This window comes from Mesoplodon bidens, assembly GCF_964165515.1.
Source record: "Mesoplodon bidens genome assembly, chromosome: 14".
Lineage (NCBI taxonomy): Eukaryota > Metazoa > Chordata > Mammalia > Artiodactyla > Ziphiidae > Mesoplodon > Mesoplodon bidens.
In genome coordinates this window covers 86794655-86817884 of record NC_138170.1, presented here as the reverse complement: position 1 = coordinate 86817884, position 23230 = coordinate 86794655, and positions in this window count along the sequence as shown.

The window sequence follows — 23230 nt, the reverse complement described above, 5'->3', positions numbered from 1 at the left end:
TGTTTCTGTTCTGTGTATAGATTCATTTGTATATTTCTTTTTTAGATTCCACAGATAAGTAACATCATGTAGTATTTGTCTTTCTCTGTCTGACTTACTACATATACACCGCTTGGATCTGCATTGCATGCACGGAGAAACAGGTTTAGGGAAGCGAGACAACTTGACCAAGGTCACACAGAGAGAAAGTGACGGAGCCAGTCCTGGAATCGTGGATGACTCAAAATAGGCTCCTAAATGGTATACTGGTGTAGGTTCAAGTCTCCATTTTGCTAAAAACTGTAATAAAATATCTTTTGATGGCTTATCATGGCCAGGACGCTTGACAGCTGTGTGTTCCTGGGAAGATTATATAACGTCTCTGATTCTTTGTTACCTGGATATTTTGCCTGGTGATTTTGAGGATTAGGTATGAATGCATATAAAGGTCTGAATGCAGTGCCTGACACATAGTAGGCATTCAGTAAACCATAGGTGCTACTTGGGGAAACACACCTTTGGCAGCCTTGAGTGTCTTCCATCACTGAGGCAGATTTGGTTCAATTACCCTGGACCCTTGTTAAAGAGCTCTAAAGACCATGACGTCCTGCCTCTCAGGGCAGGTGAACGACACGAGTCTTGAAACTGTCATCACCATCAGACAGTAACAGAAAAGCACGTTTGCTTGGTATTTCTTGGAAGATTATTATGTGGAGTACAGGGGAAAAAGTCCAGCAGCATGCATTTAATTGCTGGAGTCATTTAATTAGGCAGGTGATATCAGGGTTAATGAATCATTAACATGTAAAAAAGCAATTAGTTCATTGTTTCCATAATTTTATGCAATCAAGGAGAAAACTGCTTCTTAGGGTAGCTGTGCCTTAATAGAATTTTGCAGAGGATAATTTCTGTTGTTTTGTTTTCAAACTAGGTCTGCAAATTCACGGCAGTCGTTGATATTCATGGCATTGATTTCGTCACTATTAGTATGCAAGTATATATAATTTTATATATAGTATGACAGTAGGGTAACAATGGATGTAGGTGTGCATTGCCACAATCCTCAATGAAATCACTTTTTCTGGGATTCTTTCCAGAGTGTCAGAGCTGTTTCTCACTTGTCATTCATTTGTTCATTCTTCATTCATATTCACGAAATACTTACCAAACTCCTACCATGGGCTGCTCATTGTTCAGGCACTGGGAATACTTTGTTGAACATGACAGACAAGGTCCCTGCTTTCAGGAGGCTTAAACTGTACAAGGAGGAATCAATAATAAGCAAGTAAATAAACACAAAAATAGTAGGCAATATCAAGTGCCGTGGTGAACATACATCAAGGTGTGTGATCATCAGGGAAGTCCTCTCTGAGGAGCTGGCATCCAAGTTGACTTCTTAGTGCAAGAGGGAGCAAGCCGTGCAAAGATCTGGGAGAACCTTCCGGGGTCAAGGTCTTGTGCTTGTGGGAGCAAGCTTGGTGCTTAAAGAGCTGGAAGAAGGCAGGCATGGGAGGTGGTGTAGGAGGGAAGAGGGCAGAGAGGCCGCGGTGTCACAGCCACATGGCCGTGTGGGCTAGCTGAGGAGTGGGGACCTGCTGGAAGTGTGGGTCTTTCCTCCACTGGGGCTTTAAGTCAGAAAGTGAGGGCATCCTGATTTGTGTTTCCAAAGCTCCTCCACTTGCTGTGAAGAAAGGACTATGGGGGTGGGGAGATGAGTTAGGGGAGGGATGGGAAGGCTTGGCCAGCGGGGTGGCAGGAGCAGGGTGGCCCAGGATGCAGTTTTGAGGTAGAACTGAGAGATGGGCTGATGGCTTAGTTGTGGGTGTCGGGGAAGAGAGGACCCACCGGTGTCTCCCAGGCTTGGTAGTTGAACAAGTGGGTCTGGGGTAGTGCCATGTTCCGAGATGGGGCGTCTGGGGACGAGCAGTTGTCTGTGGGTAAAATCAGCAATTCTCTTTGGGCTGTAATCCAACGGAGATGCCGAAATGGTCTCTCTCTCTCTTCCCTCCCCACCGGCCCGGATTCTGCATGTCTGTGTGTGTTGGGAGACTCTCATACTTACTAGACCGTGTATTTATCGTATGTGATGATAGGTATGGCATTGTGCCTTTTATAAAATGTTATCTCACAAAAACCCTGCAAGGTATATCATCACCATTCCCAAATTAATAAATTGTAGCTCAAAGGTGAAATGCTTCTCCAAAGTCACACAGGTAGTAAGGGGTTGGGCTGGAGTTTGAACCCTTGTCTGTCCGGTCCCAGAGGCTGTGGTTCCTCCTCTCCCAGGCTGCCCCCCAGGTTTGTTCTGCTCCCTCCGTGACTGAGGCGCTCCACGCTTGCAGCGAGATGCCGGGGCAGGCTTCTCCACAGCACCTCCGTCTTCCCCGCTCACCCACGGCGGCCCCTTCAGAAGACAAGGTAACACCGCTCCCAGCTCCTCATTTAAAACACAGCGCTGGGAAAGTGTGAGCTGCCCACGTCTGCCTGCTCTGATGGGGGGCTGCGCAGCTTGCCCCTGCTCTCGGGGTGAACCCCGAGGATGCTGCTTGGGTGTTATTCTCGGGAAAGGAACTGCTGTAGGTGACTTTTACTCAACTTGGGATAATTCAGTGGAACTGCGCCAACATTAGAGGTTGGCTGGCCTGTGTGTACGTGACCGGGCGGCCTGGCGGGTCAGGGAGGTGCAGGGAGACGGACCGGTGGGAGGCCTGGGCGGAAACCCTCTACCGCGGGGCCCTCCGTTCTAGTCCAGGGGCCAGGGGGCAGGCCAGCCCTGACGTGAGGAGGGGGCCCGGGGCTGGCGGGGGGCAGGTCTCGGGGCCTCTTTCCTGCCTGGGTGTCTGGGCCCTGGTGGGCGTGAGGCCGTAGTTGAATGGGGCCCCAGAGCTGGCTCAGCCCCTCAGGTTGGATTCACAGAAAAGAGAAGAGAAGGGTCAGGACACACTGGGAAGGCGTTCTCACCTGCCAGGACATCCTGGCTTGAACCCCATGGCCTGAATTAGTAGCCCCCGTCCCGTGTCGGGGCCCCAGCGGAGCTCACCCAGGCTGTGGGAGCATCCTCAGCGTGAACCACACAGCCCCTTGCTGGACACCTCCAGCGGGGACCTTGCCGCCCCCTGGACCGCACAGCCCTTCAGTGCAGCTGCCCGCATCGCCCCGGCTGGACTCCTGACCACTGCCCGGCGCGGAGCCCAGCGCTGCCCGGGCCCCTCCCGGGTCCTGCCCTGCGGTCTCTTAGCGAGGCTGCCCCACCTTTACCTGGGTTTGGGGTCGAATGCTGTGCCTACTGTTGGTATTTAACAAGCGTTTGTTAGCTTGAACTGAATTCTGAGGCTTCTTTTTTTTTTTTTTCAGATCAAGCCGGTGGTGCATTGTGACAGAAACGTGCCTCCCAGGTGGCAGACATTCCATCGTTTATCCGGACAAATCAAGTGAGTACAGTGGGGTGGGGGGTGGGAAACGGCCGCTTGCCGAGCTCCTTAAAGACGAGGCGCCCCGTTCGCCCCGCTTCTGCTCGTCCTCTCCCTTCTCTCTCTGACGCTCACCCTTCCCCCCGGGAGCCTTCTGTATGGCTCAGCCTTTCAGATGCTGCATGTTCTTCTCTTGTGAACCTTGATTTTGGAGAAGCGAGGCCGTTGCCCTGCCGCGGCTGCCAGTTCCCGTGGGGTGGAAATGCACAGCTTAGTCTTAGCTTTTTATTTAGTTTTGGTAACCTAGCCATTGCAGCTGCTGGATGGTGAAAGGAAATGCAGAAGTTATGTTCCCACCAAAGCCCCTTGGCTGGGGAGACGGGCTGTCTGATGCTCAGCGTGCCCTGGTCAAGGGTGCCTGAGGGCTGGCTGCCCCGGGAAGCGGCTGGTGGGGCAGGTGTAGAGGTGCCAGGGGACTCTATCCTGGTTAATCGGGACCCCTCTGTGGGCCGGCCTGCGTTATGCTTGGGGTTGTAGAAAGAGAACACACTTGACTCAGGTCCAACGTTGGTTCAAATCCCGCTTTTCACCTTGTCGGCTTTGTGACCTGCACACGCTTCCTCTCTCTGAACTGGCATCCTCATTTGTAAACAGGATGGTGACATGCACCTGCAAAGTCCCAGAAAACCCCGCCCAGTGCTCGTTAAGGGGCAGGAATTCTCCAAATGGCAGCCATTTCCTCCCAATCCTTCATATATTGTGCCATTTTGATATTATAGGGATGAAAATGCCTGACTTGAAGTTCCAGAGGGCACCTTCCCTCTTACCGGGTCTGTTCCCAGCGGAAGGGATTTCAGTGAGTTTCCAGGGTCCTGGCTCGATGCCTGACGGGCGGCAGCAGCAGGCCAGTCCCAGCCTTGGGTAGCAGAGAGCCCACGTTCCGACGAGTCACCCTTCACGCCCCTGCTGACCAGCAAAGGGCTGGGGGCCCAGGAGGCTGGGAACCCCCTGCCAGACACAGTGGAGCCCCCCAGCTGGGAAGCCCAGGGATGGAGCAAGCATGACCTGCTTATTAGCTAAGCTGTTCCTTTCACTTACCTTCCAAAACCCAGCCATCATTTCTTTAAAATACTTTTCCTTAGGCCTCTGCAAGGGAGCCACTCACACATCTGAGACCCTTCCACTGTGCCTTTTATACATCCGAGAGCTGTTCTGAAATAATGAGAGACACAGTATTTCTAAATTTTATGAAGGACATCTCTTTCTGAAGAATGGATACAAATCTCAGGGAATATTATTGGCTTATGGGTCCTTTCTGGCAAAGACACGTATCACTAGACATATATTTTTTGGGGGGAGCCTGACCCACGCTGTCAATGGTTCTCACTTATTTTGACAGACTTTTTTTTTTCTGTTATAAACCAGTTATTCTTAAGGCATGTGCTCTATTCTTTATATGGTGTGCTAGAAACTCCACTAGATGGACCCAAATATCCGTCCAAATGCAAGGCCTTTTCTCCCAGGGGAAGACCTGATCATGTTTGCTTGGAGACCTTGTAACTTAAAAACAAACAGAAAATAGTTACGATGGCTTTCAGAGTTTTTGATGTTCGAGGTGAAAGGTGTTTTGACCCTTCCCGGTAAGCCGGGAGCTGGGGTAGAGGGAGTGGGGAGCTGCTGAGTGTGAGTTCTGTAGCAGCTGGATGGTGCAGAGAGAAGCTGTTCCCCCTGACTGTCTGCATGTCCTCAGAATTCAGCTGGTTGAGACCATGTGCAGGAGAAGCCGCCAGCCTGGAGGTGGAGGCTCAGGTCTGTGTCCTGGTCTGTCATTAACTAAGCTGTGTGCTACGGTAAGTGGCATCCACTGCCACCACCACCACCGTCACCGCGTCACCTGGCAAAATCCATTCCTAGATCCAAGTGCTGTTTCCTACTTTGAAAAATTCAAAACATTTCCTATTTAAAAAATTTAAAGTATGTCTTACTTAAAATATTTAAAATATTACCTATTAAAAATTAATGAGCACATTGGGAGGTGTATTGGCAAAGTTGTTTTATGCCTTTAACCTCTCTTATTTCAAAGTAATTTTTAAAAATTAGCTATTTTTTTATGGCCAGAGTAACTTACACCCATGGTAAATATATCGTTTTAAAAGGTATATGTTAAAAGTAAATCTTCTGCCTACTTTATATCCCAGGAGGCAACTGTTAAAAGTTTCTGGAGTGTCCTTGTAAGACAGGCTTTGCGTATTCAAGGATTTAGAGACGTATGTATGCTGCAAGCGTTCCTGTGTATCTTCCCTTTTCTTTCACCACAGAATTTAATACGGTTTCTTATTAGCACATATAGATACATTGTGCTTTTAAAAATGGCTACTTAGTATTACAAAAGTGGTCTGTACATAATTAACAATGATGGGCTTTCACTGTGTGTCCAGGGGCTGTGCCTGTCCATTACTTCTCTGTCACAGACTTTCTAGGGAAAAAATCTTCGGGTGTATTTCTTGGGGTTGGTTATCCATCTACCTGGATCGACAGGTGGAAGACGGGCTGTCTGATGCTCAAACAGCACAGACCTAAAATCTGGCAGAGCAAGAAGGGTCTAGTTCATTCTCCAGCTCAACCGGAACACTTCTGGGGATGTGTTAAGTCCGTCACTCCCTCTAAACTTGAAATTTCCTAATTTCTTTATTGTTAACATTTCTTTCTTTATCGTTAACAATTTAAAAAATCCTTTTCTCCATATTTACATGCTTAGTATAAAAAAGTGGACATCTAGAAATGTGTTAAGAATAAAATAAAAATCACTCGTTATCCTTCTCCTCAGAGACAGCCACTGTTAACTTTGAGAACCGCTTACTTTTAGTTCTCTCTGTACTTGCTGTTGTGTTTTTTTACAGCATTAATTGTATTTGATCATTTTCCCCCTAAACAAATTCTGCATAAACAATTTTAAATGATTGCGTTAGTTATTATTGTATGGCTGTGCTATGATTTATTTAACCATTCCTCTGCACTTGGACATTTAGGTTGTTTTTATATTTTGGTTTTTGTAAATACAGGCAAACTTTCTACTTTGTTTTATCGCGCTCTGCTTTCTTGTGTTTTGCAGATAATGCTTTTTTTCTTTTACAAATTGAAGGTTTGTGGCCACCCTCTGTTGTCAGATGATAGTAAACATTTTTTTTTAGCAATAAAGTATTCTAAATTAACGTACGTACATTGTTTTTATAGACTACAGTATAGTGTAAACGTAACTTCTCTATGCACTGAGAAACCAAAAACTTCACGTGACTCGCTTTGTTGCTGTGGTCAGGGGCCAAACCCGCGATGTCTCTGAGGTTTGCCTGGGAACCCGCGAGAGACGTTTTTACAGGTTCACGTATACGTGCCCACATTTCCGTGGGCTGGATTTCAGGGAGTGGACAGCCTGTGTCAGTGGTTCCTGGTCCCACGTGTCTCCGTGTCTGTGTCCCCAAGTCACCCTTCAGGAAGTTCGTGCTCACTTTTACCCACGTCCACAGTGTATATGTGTGTGTGTATCAGCCTGCGAGGGCTGCCAAAATCTGCGGGGGACACGATTCAGTCCATAGCAGTGTGCTTATTTCCCCGCACTCAGCGTGAGAATCTGTGTTAAATATCTTAAAAATGTAGACAGAAACACAACATGGCCTTGTGTCAACATTTATTTCTTGTATTATTAGCCTTCTGTGTTTGGAGAGACCTGTGGCGTGCGCCATTTAGGAACACGGAGAGGTGGGAAACTTGCAGCAAATCTTCAGGGTAGCGGTGACATCACAGATGAGCTGTGCTGCGACTTTCACAGATGCCCCTCTCGAGGTTTGTTTTGGGGCAGAGGCTTTAAGTATGGAAAAAGGTGGCCTCTGGGGTGATGGCAAGCCGCTTTCCACAGAGCCTTAGCTGAGAAACCTGATTCTTTTTGTTGTGCACAAATGTGTTAACTTAAAATTTATATTTACTCTGAAACAAGAGATGTATTTCTCCAATGTTATTTACATTTAAGGAAAAACAACAACAGTAATCATAAATAGCAAAGTAACAGATTGAAAGTCAACACCGTAAAGTTGAGCTCCTGTATTGTTAAATGCTATCCATAACTTTTAGACTTAAAGAAATAGCCTCATATTTTACGATATTTTAATAAGAGTTTGAAACTGTTGCTAAGTGGCTTTGACTATAACACCAGAGAACTAGTAGCTTTGCACTGGGTTTTGTGCGGACCCCAGCCGTGTCCCCAGCCCCAGCCCATAGAAATAAGAAAACAAACCCACCAGGACCACAGGGAAGCTGCCTTAAACTGCGAGAGTGAAACCAGCGGTTTCTATTGTCTTTCCAGAAGACTGCACGTTATTTCCTCCGGGACACTCTCTTGGCTGCACGGAGGGGACAGCAGCTGCATTTCTGACGCCAAATTTCCCCGTTTGTTTTCCAATTGGACACAGTTTTCTTCCATGTTCCCTGTTGTCACGGAGGCCTGATTTTTAAAGAGCTGAGTTCAGTCCTGTTCAGTGGGGTGTCTTCTATCCCATGAGGCCATGTCGCCAGCGTTTCTGGCCCCTCCCTGGCTCTGAGCACTATGGGGCTCGGGGACTGTCCTCCACACGGTGGCGTGTGGGCCACCAGGGGCTGCTCAGGGCTCCGTGTGGTTTCCATGCTTCTGTAATTAGGTATCTTTCGTGAGTTCCCAGCGTTTTCCCCCAAAGTGTGAGGCCCTAACGAAGGCTTTTCCTCCGGTTCCTGCAGTGTTTTCACAAATGGAAGATTATTTATTCCACCTGTAAAGATTATTATACCCAGATTCAGCCTGACGGAGTGGAACTGCGCGCTGGCCACGATCGGAGAGAAGGTCTTTCCTCTGGGAGGCGTTCGAAAGTAAGGCTCTGGCCCAGCTCTGGGGACCCGGAAGGAGGGGCTCGTTCTGTGCTTTTCAGTGAGAATTTCCTGCCCGGCCAGCAAGGTCTGAAATGATTCAGCGTGAACTCTGATTTTAATCTTCAGGCAGACAATAGCTCTGCAGCCTTTGGGCCATACTTATTTTTAACAGTTTCATTCATTTATTCAACAAAGTTTAGCGAGCATCTGCCTCACCCTCGGCGTGGTGAATACAGCTAACAAGGCTGAGATGTGGTCGCCCCAATCCCCCGGGTCCCCTGTGCCCCTGCCGGGTGGCCAGTGGTTAACATTCAGTTAGATGCTCAGGTGATGTAATGAGGCCTCTTGGGCAGGAGAATTCGGGGAGCCATGCAGGGGAGCTGGTGTCCGAGTGGTGACGGGGCCCGTCACAGGGGGATGGAGCCCTTGGTTGGAGGAGGTGGTGTGCTGTGCTGGCCGAGCAGTGTTGGAGGCCCCACTGGCCTGGACCCCGAATTTGCAGTGGGACACGCTGCAGGGCTGTGGTTTCCTCAGACGCTCGGCAGCCTGGGACGAGGGAGGGGAAGATAGATAGAGTCGTCCATGGCCGAGGGTGGGAAGGACCAGCAGAGGAGGGGTTCGGTGTGCAAGTGACTCTAGGGATGGCCCGGTGGTCTCAGACCCCGGCCTGGCGGTTGGAGGAGGGCGGGAGGGAGGGAGTGGAGAGTGGTGAGGCTACAGGCTGTAGCAGGAGGTGAAGAAGACCTGGGCTTGTGAACACACGGGGTGATGAGAAGGCCCGGGTCTCGCCACGGGAGTGGGTGGGAAAGCACAGGAGGACACAGACCTTTAAAGCTGAGAAGTCGGGTGATGTGGAGTGAGGCCGAAGGACCATTAGAAGCGTCGTCCTCGTGGACAGTGATGGTCCCAGGTGGCTGGCATTGGAGAGGAAGAGCAAAAACCTTCAGTCCCTTTTCACTTCTGTGTCAATTAACTCTTTCTCGGGGGTGAATTAAAACATAGAAGATCTATTGACAGTCAAGAGTTGTGATACCAATGATGACAACTGACGTGTCTACAAGTGAGCAGGACGTAACTGCTGGGACGTTTAGAGCAAAAATGGGATACTCGCTAGCCTAGGGAGGGTGGTGAATAACCGTGAACACCAGTGTTCCAGGAAGACAGCTGTTTACATCATAAAAAGTCCTGTAAGTGCCCAAGTGACGTCAGGATGCAGTTATAAGTATTCGTGTTTTGTCCTTAAAGAAATAGGGACAGTTTTCTGGAGCAGATAGACTTGTGCATATTTTTGGAAGAAGCCAGAAACAGTAGTGGGATTAATCATAAGTATCACGTATAAAATCACAAGTATCACATAGTGATGAAAGGAAGAGATAAAATCTTTGTAAGGGAGAAGCAAGCAAGGAAATAGGATATCTAGAGGGAAAATAGGACACTAGATCAATAAGCTTATTTCTTTTTTTCCCTGGGCTTAAATTAGTTCTCTGTGGCTGAGTTTAGAAAAAGTACAGAGCTTGGAAATAAAAGAAATGCTTAGAAAGTACAAATATTCAATAGTAAGCTTGAAAGGGTGATGTAATTGGCACATTACAGGGTTTTTTTTTATTATCAACGTACATGTTACCTTTGAACGGAACTGACAGCTAATAGTCAACATAAGTTTGAGAAGTCATTTGTATTTATCTGTATTTATCATTCCTTAGATAATGTTACTATAGTTCACTGGAGGTTTCTACTATACCTTTTTCTTGTGTCCGTTAGAGACTTAGCCAAGTTCTCAGTGGTATTAAAATTAGTTGATTTATTGGATAGTTTTGAACTTTCTGGGATATATATATATTCCAGAGAAGCCGTTAAGATTGTGTGTGGGTCTCTGTGTGAGAGATTATTGCTGATCTTGGTGTTAGAAAAATGTGCTTTTCACAGACGTGTGTCGCGTGCCGATTGCACGGTGGGCACCACGCTGTACGCGGGAGGCCCAGCCTGGTCCGCTCACCCCTGTGGAGCTTGTGGCCCCGCAGAGAAGGCAGAATCAAAAAGGATCACAGTGGAGGGCAGGGTGTGTAGGAGTGGAGCACACGCAGGCATGGAGCCCAGTCTGGGGATAGCCCAGGAGAAGAGGTTCGCCTTGAGAACAGCGGGCAAGTAGAGGTCAGGGTGTGCTGGGCTTGGGAGGAGATGTTGGGGCACCCCTGAAGGCGGGCGCCCCCCAGCTCTGCACCCTGGGGGCTTCTCTCGCCTCACCCTCATCCAGCCCTGGCTGGGAAATGCAGTGTTATGGGTGATGCCTGGCCATGAGGCTGGCCAGACGCGGTTCTGGAAAGGAGAGGCCTTAGCACGAGGGGGGTGGGAATTGAAGAGGAAAGAGGGTGAATGTCCCATGTCCCTCAGCCCTGGGCTCTGTCCACCGGGCAGAGCTCTCTACCTGCTGGAAGAGAAGGGTGGTGAGTGGTCCCTGACAAGTTCTGAGACTCTGAGATACAGCCATTTCCACCCTCAATGTTTGATTCAATCCGCATTGGTCGGGCACAGGTTGGGCAGTGGTGGTGACCCTAAACTCTTCTGTCTGCTTTTTCACCATCTGTGGACTCCTGCAGTTGGAGGTCTTCCCTCTTTCTTTCTTTCTGTGACACGAATCTTCATTATTTCTACCCGTATTTCTTCCTTTCTACTCCCAATTTAACTTATTTTGGGGATTCTTATTATCTGGTTGATGGCACTTCTGCTCATTTTTATTTCCTAACTTCTATATGTTCTATTATCATCCCTGCTGCTTCCTGGGAGAGTTCCTCTATTCTATCTTCCAAACAATAATTTGTGCTTCTTTCTTTATTTCTTATTTCCCTTGCCATCTGGTGGTTCCCTGCTCGCTGAGGTTGGGGGGTGCTCAGGGGAGGGAGGCTCGAGTCCTATGGGTCCCACCTGTTCCAGGTGCCCTGCATCCTTCTCTCCTCTCCCCTCCTGTGCTCACTGCTGTCACTTGTGAGCGCGTCATACGCCCTGTGATAGCTCTGCATCTCCTCCCCCAGGTGAGGTGCTTTTCCTCCATCACATCCCACCCGCGATGGCCAGCGCCTGCTGCTAAAACACTGTGCTGACCCCACACTTCCATGCAAATCCCCACTCACTCTGACTAAATCGATGATGAGCTCCTCCCCCTAGAATTCCAGGCTCCGGGATTCAACGTTCAAGTTCCATTTCACCCAAGGGTGCATTTCACCCTTCGGTGACAGTCAATCCCCTGTGTTCTGGCTTCTTGCAGAGGCCCCTTCTGCTGCCCCAAAGGCTTCATTCATCCCATCTTCACACGAGGAACTCCTACCTACCCTTGTACATTTCACCTTAGCGACGCCTACAGGTGCCTTTCATCTTCCTCCTCTTAGAACGCCGGCATTTCGCCCTTCTCTGGCCATACTTGCCTTTATAGGCTTTTATACACGTCTTGACTTTGGGGAAGCAGGGGCTTTCTTATTTCGTACTTTTTACACAAGGCCACGCCTATCTCATTGTATTGTGCCTAACAGATGCTCAGCATTGAATGAATTGAATATTTTCTTAAATAAATGAATTATGAATTAATACATGCCAAAAAAGAGTGCAGAATAAAACGTAGACAAATCTTAGTCTTTTTGTGCTTACAGAAAGGCATATTATTTGCTAATAAATGCCGGCTTGTTTTCCAAGTATTGTTATAACAATATAAGCCAATTTGTATTAATTTTAACTGTTATTAGTTAAAATTAATTGAATACCAACCAACAGCTTAAAATGTTCTCAGGGCCCTCTGAATACTTGTACATAATTAAAGATATACTTTAATTAAAAAATCTAAAAATGGAAAGCGAGGCTAACCCTGGCAGAGCCGCTCCCGCGGGCTCCGTTAGCCCGTTTGGGTTACGTTTGCTCTCAGAGCATCAGCTCTCCTGTGGTCCACAAACCAGTCGCATTATGTACCGGGTGCCCCCAGCCTGATGTCATGGCTCTTAAGTCTCCAGCTCAGTTTTTCTTTGTTTACTCACAGATTATTTACAATGAATGGGCATCTTCTGGACAACTCAAAGGATTTGCAAGACAACCATTTTTACGTTGCGGCAGGACTGGAGGCCTTCAAGTATTTCCCTTATTGGAAGTCCCCAAAGGTCCCCATCGAAGTCCAACAGTGAGCATGTTTCATTTCTTCCCTTCCTGCTTAGTAAAATTTGCCTTTCCCCCAGCTCCTCTCCCAAATATGGTCAGTTTAGGTATCTGCTATTTTTCTGTAGTGAAACTTGATATTATCATTTTATATATCATGCATTTTTTTGTTTTTTTATTTAATACTTTATTGGCTGCGCCGTGTGGCATGTGGGATCTTAGTTCCCCGACCAGGGATCGAACCTGTGCCCCCTGCATTGGAAGCATGGAGTCTTAACCACTGGACCGCCAGGGTAGTCCCTATGAGGCAGTTTTGAATTTTCAAAATCTTTGGCATGTAGGAACCACTGCTGTTGGATAGAGCCACAAGGACAGTGAAATCCAGTATTGAGTCTTTCTCCGGGGTTCCTGGGGTCTCAGAGGTCAAGAGTCTAAACGTACAGGATAGAGCTGGCCCCAGGCCATGGTCATGGTAGCACACGCTCCATCTGGCACAGCTTCGTTTTCTTAATTCGACTTGCTTTTCCTTATCTAAAACAGAGTGTGTGCAGGCTGGCAGTCACTCTTGGTGAACAAAGCAGTGATTTTTATAGTAGATCCTGGACCTGTGTAACAGGGCACACTCCGGTGTGTGCATCTGTGGATGCGAAGGAATGGCTGGGAGGAAGATGAGACGGTGGGGACTCCTGTCCCGTCCCCTGAGATAATGCGACGATTGTCCCCACACTCTCCGGCTTGCATCTAGGATAGGGCAGGCGAGCACCAGTAGTGCAGGCACAGTGCTGTCCTATAGGCTCAGGCCTGGGAGACGCCCGGGGTTTTTTCCCTGAGGTAGAAGAGCCCAGCATTTGCGCTCTGTGTCGCGTCCTGTGTCCTGCACTGATGCTCACGGGACAGAGCAGGCTCTGTATGTGCAGAGAGCCCTTCTCATGGCTCCCGGTCCTTGAGGTCACGAGATGGGGTGGTCTGGTTCCATTCCCAGGGCAGACTTACACTTGACACCTCCTTGGTTTTCCGTGTCACACCCACCTTGCTTTTCACGGTGTAATTGTATGAAAAACCTCAGTATTCCCAACTCCAAATATCTGTAGGTCTGTAGAGTCTAAATCCCTTCCTCACTTTCCTGATGTGCTGGCCAGACACGGACGCCTCTTTGTGAGTCTGGGGCTCTCGGGGCCACAGCTCCAGCTGAGCTCCTGAGTGCCTGATGCCAGGTGTCAGGGCTGGACCAGGCTCAGCAGAGGGTCGGGAAGAAGGCTGACCTGCCAGACTGAAGTTCTGTGGTTCACACTGATCCAGCTCCTCAGTTTTGGTCCCAAATGAAGGCCCCGGGATTAGGACTGTGGTTGGGCTTGTTGACTCTGGGTCAGCCGAGAAGGCGGGCGTGGGGCATGGGAGGACAGGCCGGTGGTCAGCAGATGCACTCTGCCAGGGGCCAGGCCTTGAGCTGCACGGGACCCTGCCATCCCCACTTCTCCAGCGCTGGGGTGTCGGGCACTCGGGGGCGTGTACACACGAGCCCGAGTGTTCCTTCACACGACGGTCCGTTCGGTTTTTAAGGCGGGCACCGAGCACTGCTCCCCATCTCCAGGTCTTGCTGAGACAAGCCAGTCTGTGGGATTTCGGCCCCTTGGCTGCTTAGCCCCCGGGGGTGCGTCTGACCCGTACTAATGTCGGGACTATTTGAGGGCTTGCAGGAACCCTCCCTGTCGGGCTTCTCTGTCGTGCTCTTACGGTCACTGTGCTGAGAACGTGGTGTCAGTTTTCATCTCGCTGTGGGTCAGGCAGGTGCCTTCAGTCTCGCAGGTGGTAGGCCTTCGCCCCACCCTGAGGTGGCCTGCAGGAGCTCTGGGTGCGTTTGGGAGACTTGAGATGCCACTGGGGCAGCAGTGTCTGGGGGACCTTATGCCTATTTTGGCTCCTGTGCTCTTAGATTTTCTACTTTAAGGCTCCTTTCATCCTGTTGACAGGTGGTGACCCCCCAGCAGTGTGATATGCAGGCAGATGCTGAGGTTAGGGTCCTGCCCATGTGCCTGGTGAGCGTGGATGTTTCCTGACCTTGTCGACATCTTAGTCCGTTGCTGACGGTCCTGACGGCATAGTGGGTGGAGATATGGTGGGGCTGCTGGGCTGAGTTGAACGATTCTCTCGACTCTGTGTCCGCTGCTCCCCGCATGTGTCCCTCTGCCTTTCAGTGTGTTTTGTTTCTTCCTGTCATCTGTTCACGTGTTGAACCCTGACCTGAATCTGCTGGTTGCTTAAATAGCTTTCTCCCTCGCCAGAGAGGTTGGGTTTGGGGTGAGCAGAGTGGGTAAGAGACTGAGGTCCAGCCACCACACGGGAAGTAGACCAAGCAGGTGCTGGTCTGCTGGAGACCCACGTTGGGGAGGCCTTTCCAAACGCGCACGGCAGAGGTTGGAGTCGGTGAAGAATCAGAAACAGCACGTGGATCCGCACGGCCGTCAGGCACAGAAGGAGACCGAGAGCTCTGCGGTGGGGCAGAAAGAGGATGGACTGGGTTTTGGGTTGGATTTTGGCCTCAGGTCCTCGGCTGATCCGCTGCGGGGCATTGAGTAAACCGTCATGTCCGGAGCCCGGGTTCTTTAGCAGCCCAGAGGGAGCAGTAACGCTTGTTCTGCATGTCACCGTGAGGGTTGTGTGATGAAACTATGTTTGCAAACGTGATTAATCCACCATCAACAACTTAAAAATGTTAGGGTTCCCCTCCTCGCCGCCCCAAGATCATATAGAAGCTTTGGGGCAGAGGTGCCTGTAAATGCACAGCCTTAGGTCAGACGCCCGCCCGCCTCCCGCCCCCTGTAAGTGAGGAGCCATTGGATTTTCAAGCGTTTCAGGGAAAAGCCAGGACCCAGGAGGCTCCAGTTGAGAGCCCTTGGGGACCAGTCCACTCTGGCCAAATGGGCGGATGCTCATGGCACAAGCATGGCTTCCCAGGCATCGGGGGTGTGTTCAAGGGCCAGCTGGGGTCCACTTCACCGCCCACCCCCACCTACTAGCCCCAGACCTGCCCTCCAGCACCTACACTTGAACCCCTTCCCATTGTCACAGTCTTTGCCATTTGCACACCACAGTCACACACACCAGATTACCTCTCCTTTTCTTTGTTAAGAAACGCACTTTTTAAACCTTATTGTGGCTTTGATCTGTGAGAAATGTTTTCATAATGCAAAATCACGTGTCAGCTACACTGGAGCCTGAGCCAAAAGGAAAAATTGATAATACTCATCCTGCCTTCATTTAAAATTTTTATATTTTGTTCATCGTGCATTACTTTTTGCATTTTGATTTTTCAAGTGCTGCATTCAAGTCGTGTTTATCTTGATGACCGGCTTGTTTGGTGTCCCCTTAAGTTTTGCACCCAAGGCAAGTGTCTCACCTACCTCTCTTAGCCCCTTCCCTGCATCATCATTTAAATAAAGCTTTAAAATACTAAAAAAAAAAAAAAAAAAAAAAGATTTCAGGGAAGGAAAGTGAACAGATTTCCTTGGGGCCCTTTCTCCTGAGCCTGGGAGCTGCTGTTGATGTGGGCTTGTGTCCTCTGGGGACAGAAAGTGCCTTCCTCATGGTCAGTGCCTCCTGAGGTGGACGCAGCAGTCGACATTTTTGTTCAGATGTTTTTGGCTGGGCTTCACACATTTCAAGCTTGACTCTCTTTTGTTTTTCAGAAAGTACACAGGCATTGAGAAGTATTCGCGAAGAAAGAAAAAGTGAGTACTTGTTAAAAAGGGATGATGACAGCCCTGGTTGACCCTGGTGTCTTTTGTATGGCTGATTCATTTTGCTGGGCAGTAGAGGCTAACACAGCATTGTAAAGCAACCATACTCCAATAAAAATTAATTAAAAAAAAAAAAGGACACAGGACAGACCGGCCCTGCTGTTGTAGAACAAGCTTCTCAGCACAGGCTTACTCCTGTGGACGAGCCGAACAAGGCATCAGGTGTATCCTTGGAGCTCAGGGTCTAGGGCTGGGAGGCACACCTAGGTGTTAGTGATGCAACACAGTGAGTGTAGGGATAAAAAGACACACAGGTCTTCTGGCAGTGGCTGGCAGGAGCTGGGAGGAGACGTAAGGCCGATTTGGCAACTGGAGGAAGGCGCAGAGGGCTGTGCTGTGCTCACCTGCACACACAGTCCGACACTGCAGCACCGAGCACAGGCCGAGCAAGACAGGTAGGAACCAGACCTTGGCGGCTCCGAAGGGCCCTTATCACCTGTTTACGTGATGAAAGCGTCCCAAACCAGCTTATAGAATCAGTACTTTAGCGGCTCTACTGCGTGAATACTCATTCAACAAAGCTGTTGAACGCCTACCATTTCCTTCCCGGCTTTCTAGTCCCGTCCTTCTAGAACTCACCGGCCTCGAGGCTCTCCAGGGTATCGATCTGTTCTTTTCCAATATCTGGCAAACAGGCTTTGGGTTTGCTTTCCTCCAGTTGCAGCCCAGATTTCTTACCCACCAGTTATCACCCTGCTGCAGGGAGCTTTGGCTTCCTTACCCCTGGGGCCACCTTGCATTCGCCTGGTGAAAGCCTAGTCTTGGAGCCCAGCCCCTCGCTCTGTGTGCACTTGCCCTGAAGGAGCTCAGAGTCCCTGCAGGGGATATAACACAGCTGACCTGACCCCCTTCACACTGAATTCACGGCCACAATCCTTACCCAGCCGGCCTGCACCTAAAAAGCCTCACTACTAAAAAAAATACTTTTCTGAATAAGTTTTGCTAAATGTGGTTAGGGATTTTTGCACATCTGTTTATAAGTGAGACTAGCTTAGAATACCTCTTTCTCTTGTTGTCTGGCTTTCGGTGTCAAGGTTTTTCTGAATTGATTCTATCGTTATTTTGGTAGCTTCTTGAGCTCGATGATCATTTATTTATTTTCGATTTTCTCTAAGGATTGCATTTAGTGTTAAGTATTTGTTGGATGAATGAATGAGAATCACTGAGAACACAAAACTGATAGACATGATTCTGCCCTTGGGGTGCGCTCCATCTGGCGGGGACAAACACGTGGACTTACGTCATGACACAGATTTTGTATGAATGAGTCACGTGCATAGGATGATGGTTTGTAGGATGGGGAGTGATCCACACGTGGAGCTCAGCAAAAAGGTGCAAGTCGTGAAGTGTGATTCAGAGAAGGGGGCAGACAATCCCGGAAGGGAAAACACCTGCATGAACACACAGGATTCTAGTCCCTCAGAGTTATTCTTTTCTGCCTTCCCCAGTGTTTTCACGTATGGTGTGGGCACTGAATTTTGAATGATGACTGTTATTTAGCGTGAAGAGTACAAGCTTGAAATCCCACACTTTCATGGCTTTGGAGGCCTCTGAGCACACAGATAATTGAATCCGTCTGCTGAACCTGTACTGTGGGTTTATCACTACCCGCTTGTGTTATGTCCTCATTTCATGGTGGTGTTGTTTTGACTTTGGCTCCTTATAGGTAGGGGTGTAATTTTCTTTTCATTATATGTTTAAAATTGGTCTAAAATTTGAGCATGTTTGTTCTGATATTGTCTGCATTTCCTTTTCTCTTCTGGAAATCTATCACTGGAAAATTAATGGGTTTTGATGATGATATTTAATACTTTGGAGTCTTTAACAGAATGATCAGAAACATGGCATAAACTGCAGTGTAAAAATGTGTTATTTTAGAAAGATGAGATCTATCACTGAAATTCTTCTATGAAGTCAGTGTGACAAGAGCATACAGCAGGCATAGCAAACACATTTTGTTCTAGAAAACGGAAAGCCCTAGAAGAAAACAGAGGGCATTGACTTAACAAAGGTTTGTGTACAGATACCTGTCAAGGGCTTTACGGTATCCGCCATCCCTTATGTCATGGTCTGTATGGTACGTGGATCTCAGAACTGAGCACTGAAGGAATCCTTGCCCCATTTGAGGAGTGGGTTGCTTTGCTGAGAATGGAAACTACTCCACAGGCCGGGCTCCTTTGTTTGGCTGCAGAAGCCTGGGTTTTAGGATTAGTCATGGCAACTATATTATGACAAATATATTTATTCCTTTATTTACTTGTTCCCAGTTTTCCATGTCTAACTTATTAGACTTTCATCTGTTTTCTGCGTGAACTACCCCAATATCCTTTTGGAAAGTTGGGGGAGGAAATTTAAAAATCAACCTGGAAACCCAGGACTGCCCCTCGAGGGGGACATTGCCCTGCATCCCGTGAGGGGCTGTCGTGGACCCTTGGTCATCTTCCCATTCTAAGGCTGTTAGGTGGGCAGAGTAGCAGCTCTCTGTAAGATCGAGTGCTGAGTTTTCTTTTAAAAAATAAGTATTTTTTAAAAACATTTTAAAAATTGAAGTATAGTTGATTTACAGTGTTGTGTTGCTTTCATGTATATAGCAAAGTGATTCAGTTATACATATATATAGACATGTATATTCTTTTTCAGATGATTTTCCGTTATAGGTTATTACAAGATATTGAGTGTAATTCCCTGTGCTGCACAGCAGGTCCTTGTTGTTTACCTATCATGTATATAGCAGTGTGTATATGTTAATCCCAACCCCCTAATTTATCTCTGCTGCCCACTCACTACCCACTTTGGTAACCGTAAGTTTGTTTTCTGTGTCTGTGGGCCTATTTCTGTTTTGTAAATACGTTCATTTGTATCATTTTTTTAGATTCCACATATAAATAATATCATACGATATTTGTCTTTCTCTTTCTGACTTACTTCACTTAGTGTGATAATCTCTAGGTCCAACCGTGTTGCTGCAAATGGCAGTATTTCATTCTTTTCTATGGCTGAGTAGTATTCCATTGTATATATGTACCACATCTTCTTCATCCATTCACCTGTCAATCAATGAACACTTAGTTTGCTTCCTTGTCTTGGCTATTGTGAATAGTGCTGCTATGAACATTGGGGCGCATGTATCTTTTCGAATTAGAGTTTTGTCTGGATATATGCCCAGGAGTGGGACTGCAGGACCATATGGTCTAAATCTGCAAGTGTTTTCTTAAATGTACCGACAGTATAAAGCAGAGACTCTTTCCTGACTCTTCTGTGAACTGAACACAAATACACACAGAGCTTTTGACCTGCAGACTGTCAGACTTGAATGGAGGCATCCGTTGATGTGTCTGGTGGTCCAGGAAACCTTCACGTGCTGGAGATACAGAGATGAGCTGAGTGTGAGTTTCTGCTAGTGGCGAAGGCAGACATGCCAGTGAACAGGACACAGTGACTGTAACGGTCCTCACCGGGAAAATGGAATCTGTTCCCGGGCTCAGCCCAAGCCCACACGTCATCCTGGATTCCACCGGCATTAACCCCTCCCGCCTGCATAATTCCGGTAGGGCAGCTATCCCCCTGCTATTAAACTGCCCAGCTTTCAGACGCACCTGTGTCTCTCCATCAGCACTGTGCAAAGAGTCAGGAAAACCACAATACCTGAGATGGGAAAGTGGGATGCAGGTGGCAGGCTGGGAAGGCAGGCTGGGCCCGTCATGAGGGCTGGATGGGCAGGTGAGACACGTGTGTTCATAGGAATCCTGACCTCAGCAAGGGAGTGAAGTGAACAGATATGCACTTGAGAATCACTGCTAGTGATGGAATAAAATGTACGGACAGAAAATGGAGCAAGAATAGCAATAGCGGAGGAGAGGCCCCTCCTGAGGCCACTGTAATGCTCCCAGCAAGTGGCAGGCGGGACGCAATTGGGTTCAAGAGCTGCTGTGTGTCACTGATTCTGTGACAAGCGTTCCCCCATCTTTGAGGCTCTGAAATAGGGGCACATCTTAGGCTGATGGCATCTTGGACGTCGTGCTGCAGGTTCGTCTGTTGTCACGGTGAACTTGGCCACAGCTGCTCACTTTACTGTCTCTCCAGTTGAGGGGGTGCGTGGCTGACACTGCGCATGGTGAGTTTACTTGCTGTGTAAATGTCCTCGAAAGCATTTTGCTGTGATTAGGAATTGAAATGAAAGTTATTATATATGTATGGAAATTCATAAAGATAGAAACAGCAGGATGTGCTGTTATTTGTTATTAGTGGGGTATATTCTCCTTCAATTCCATATGTTTTTGCAGAACAGCCAATTCTTTTATGGACCCAGGAAAGGGAGCTACCCACACGTACCAGAGCTATCAGCTTCAATAACCTGTTACTGTGCAAAGAGCCATCCTGGGGACTTCCCTGGTGGCGCAGTGGTTAAGAATCCATCTGCCAATGCAGGGGACACGGGTTCGAGCCCTGGTCTGGGAAGATCCCACATGCCAGGGAGCAACTAAGCCCGTGTGCCACAACTACTGAGCCTGTGCTCTAGAGCCTGGGAGCCACAGCTACTGAGCCTGCGTGCCTATAGCCTGTGCTCCGCAACAAGAGAAGCCCCTGATCACCGCAACTAGAGAAAGCCTGCGTGCAACAATGAAGACCAAACGCAGCCAAAAATAAATAAAATAAAATAAAAAAAGAGTCATCCTCAAACCTAGGGGCGTAAAACAACAATGATTTATTATTTCTGTAGGTTCTGTGGGTTGGCTGGGTGGCTTGGGCCAGTTCACTGGGTTACTTATGCAGCTGCATTTAGCTGGAGGATCCACTGGGCTGGGTTGTGTAAGGCCATATCACCACATCTGGAAGCTGGTGCTGGTTGTTGGCACCTCTGTTTTCCTCCAAGTGGCCTCAGGGTCCCAGGGGGTGGAGAAATAGGCTCTCCCTTGGGGGAGAAGTGCAGCCGGATATTCACTTTTCATACTGCCTGTGCATCGGGGGAGGGGCTTTGTGGCCAGGGGCAGCCTACCACACTTGTTTGCGTTTTGTTGCTGAGATTGGTGCAGAGGGTTTCCTCCCATGCTCCAGGCAAGAAAGCACCAGCCTCAAAATGTGCAGAGCAGCTCGGAAGAGAATTCCAGGGATAATGGAGGAGTGCTCTTTCTGTCCAGTGGAAAAGCACAGGCGGCTTTGAGGCAGAAATGGTTCAGAAGAGCCAGACTCAAGATGTAAAATCTTGGGAGGACGCAAGTAATTTATTGATTAACTGTCTCCCCTTCCTTTTTGCACAGGTGTGATATTGATAAATATCTATGTCTAAGTAGTTCCAAAAGGCCTTTTTCAGGGAGTGTAGATAGAAGAAAGAACTTCTAGGTAATAAGGAAGCACCCAGACATGGTTTGAATGGCAGGTTGATTTCTTTATTAGCGACACAGGAAATGACCACATGTCTTACGATTCTTGGCATCTTGATTCGGTGAAATGGGAAGGAAAACAATGGGAAGGAGCAGGGTGCGTCTAGATGGCCGTGGAGTGTGAGGAAGTGGAAGAGTCAGGGAGGACTCCAGGTTCCCCGGGGCAACACTGGTGGATGGTGGCGTCAGGAGCAGAGACCTGGGCCCCGGGGAAGGAGGAGGAGGATTTAGGTGTTGGTCCGTGTGTGTGAGGAGGTGTTTTGTGCTAGATTAGCACACTCACCAAATGAGAGGGGAGGGGAGATGTGCGAGATGATATTCATGCAGAAAGGTTTTTGGGGTTTTTTGGAGCAGAGAAAAGTTCACTGCAGGGCCAAGCAAGGAGAACGGGTGGCCTGTACTCAAAACCCCCAGAACTCCCAGAAAAGTGTTGTTGATGTCAAATAGAATCCCGTATAATGTGTAGTAGAAGACAAACCTGCTCCTGTATTTGTGTGGGGTTATCACCGTGGATTCTTTAATGAGGAAAAAGATGAACCTTCTCTGGATCTGACTGGATGCCTAGGAAGTGGGTGAATCTTATCTACATATTATGATAACAGATTATTTTTTTTTTCTTAGTAAACCAGTGGATCCCACCCAGGGAAAGCCCAGGCTTTAAGAGTAAGCGTTCTGGACTCTGACTTCCTCGGTTGGAATCCTGCCTCTGCTGAAGCTCTCAGGGTCTCTGTCAGTGAAACCTGGTTCCCCCCTTTTACTTCCTATTCCCCCCCCCCCAAGATTTCTGTCATCAGACTTGCTTCAGTGGGCATGAATGTCTAATTTAAGCTAATATAGACACCCTAACAGAGTTTTAAAAAAATTGAAGAGTGAAGCTGTTTGCTTCTTACATCTAGATTTCCATTGAGTACAGAATGAAAGATTTAATTTTGATTTAGCAGAACTTTAAATCACACTGCTAAAAATGCCCATTTCCGAGAAAATGGCAAAGAAATCATATGGGTGCATTTTAACTGATTAGCATGCTTGAACCATATTTGGGATGCAGTCTGCCTTATTTGATTGGCTCAGTTCACTTATTGGTTGATTCAAATATCTGAATGTTGGAAAACACGTCATTAGGAGGCTGCCAATGCCTTAAATGGTCCAATTAACAGGAGCCATGACTCTTTTAGTCCAGTGAAAGTAACTGAACACAGCTACTGTTATTTGTTACATCAAATTCAGTTTTATAGCGACTGCGTTTATGGTTCAGTTACCTTCCAAAGAGGGTATCTATTACCTTCCAGAGAAGTTAAGGTTAATTTAATAAGTGCTTAAAATTGCATTCGTAGGGCTTCCCTGGTGGTGCAGTGGTTGAGAGTCTGCCTGCCGATGCAGGGGACACGGGTTTGTGCCCCGGTCCGGCAGGATCCCACATGCCGTGGAGCGGCTGGGCCTGTGAGCCATGGCCGCTGAGCCTGCGCGTCCGGAGCCTGTGCTCTGCAACGGGAGAGGCCACAACAGTGAGAGGCCCACATACAGCAAAAAAAAAAAAAAAAAAAAAAAAAAAAAAAAAATTGCATTCATATATTAAAATGAATATTTTCGGGTGCAAGCCTCTGTAAAATATCAGTAAATAGTTAATAAGCATTGT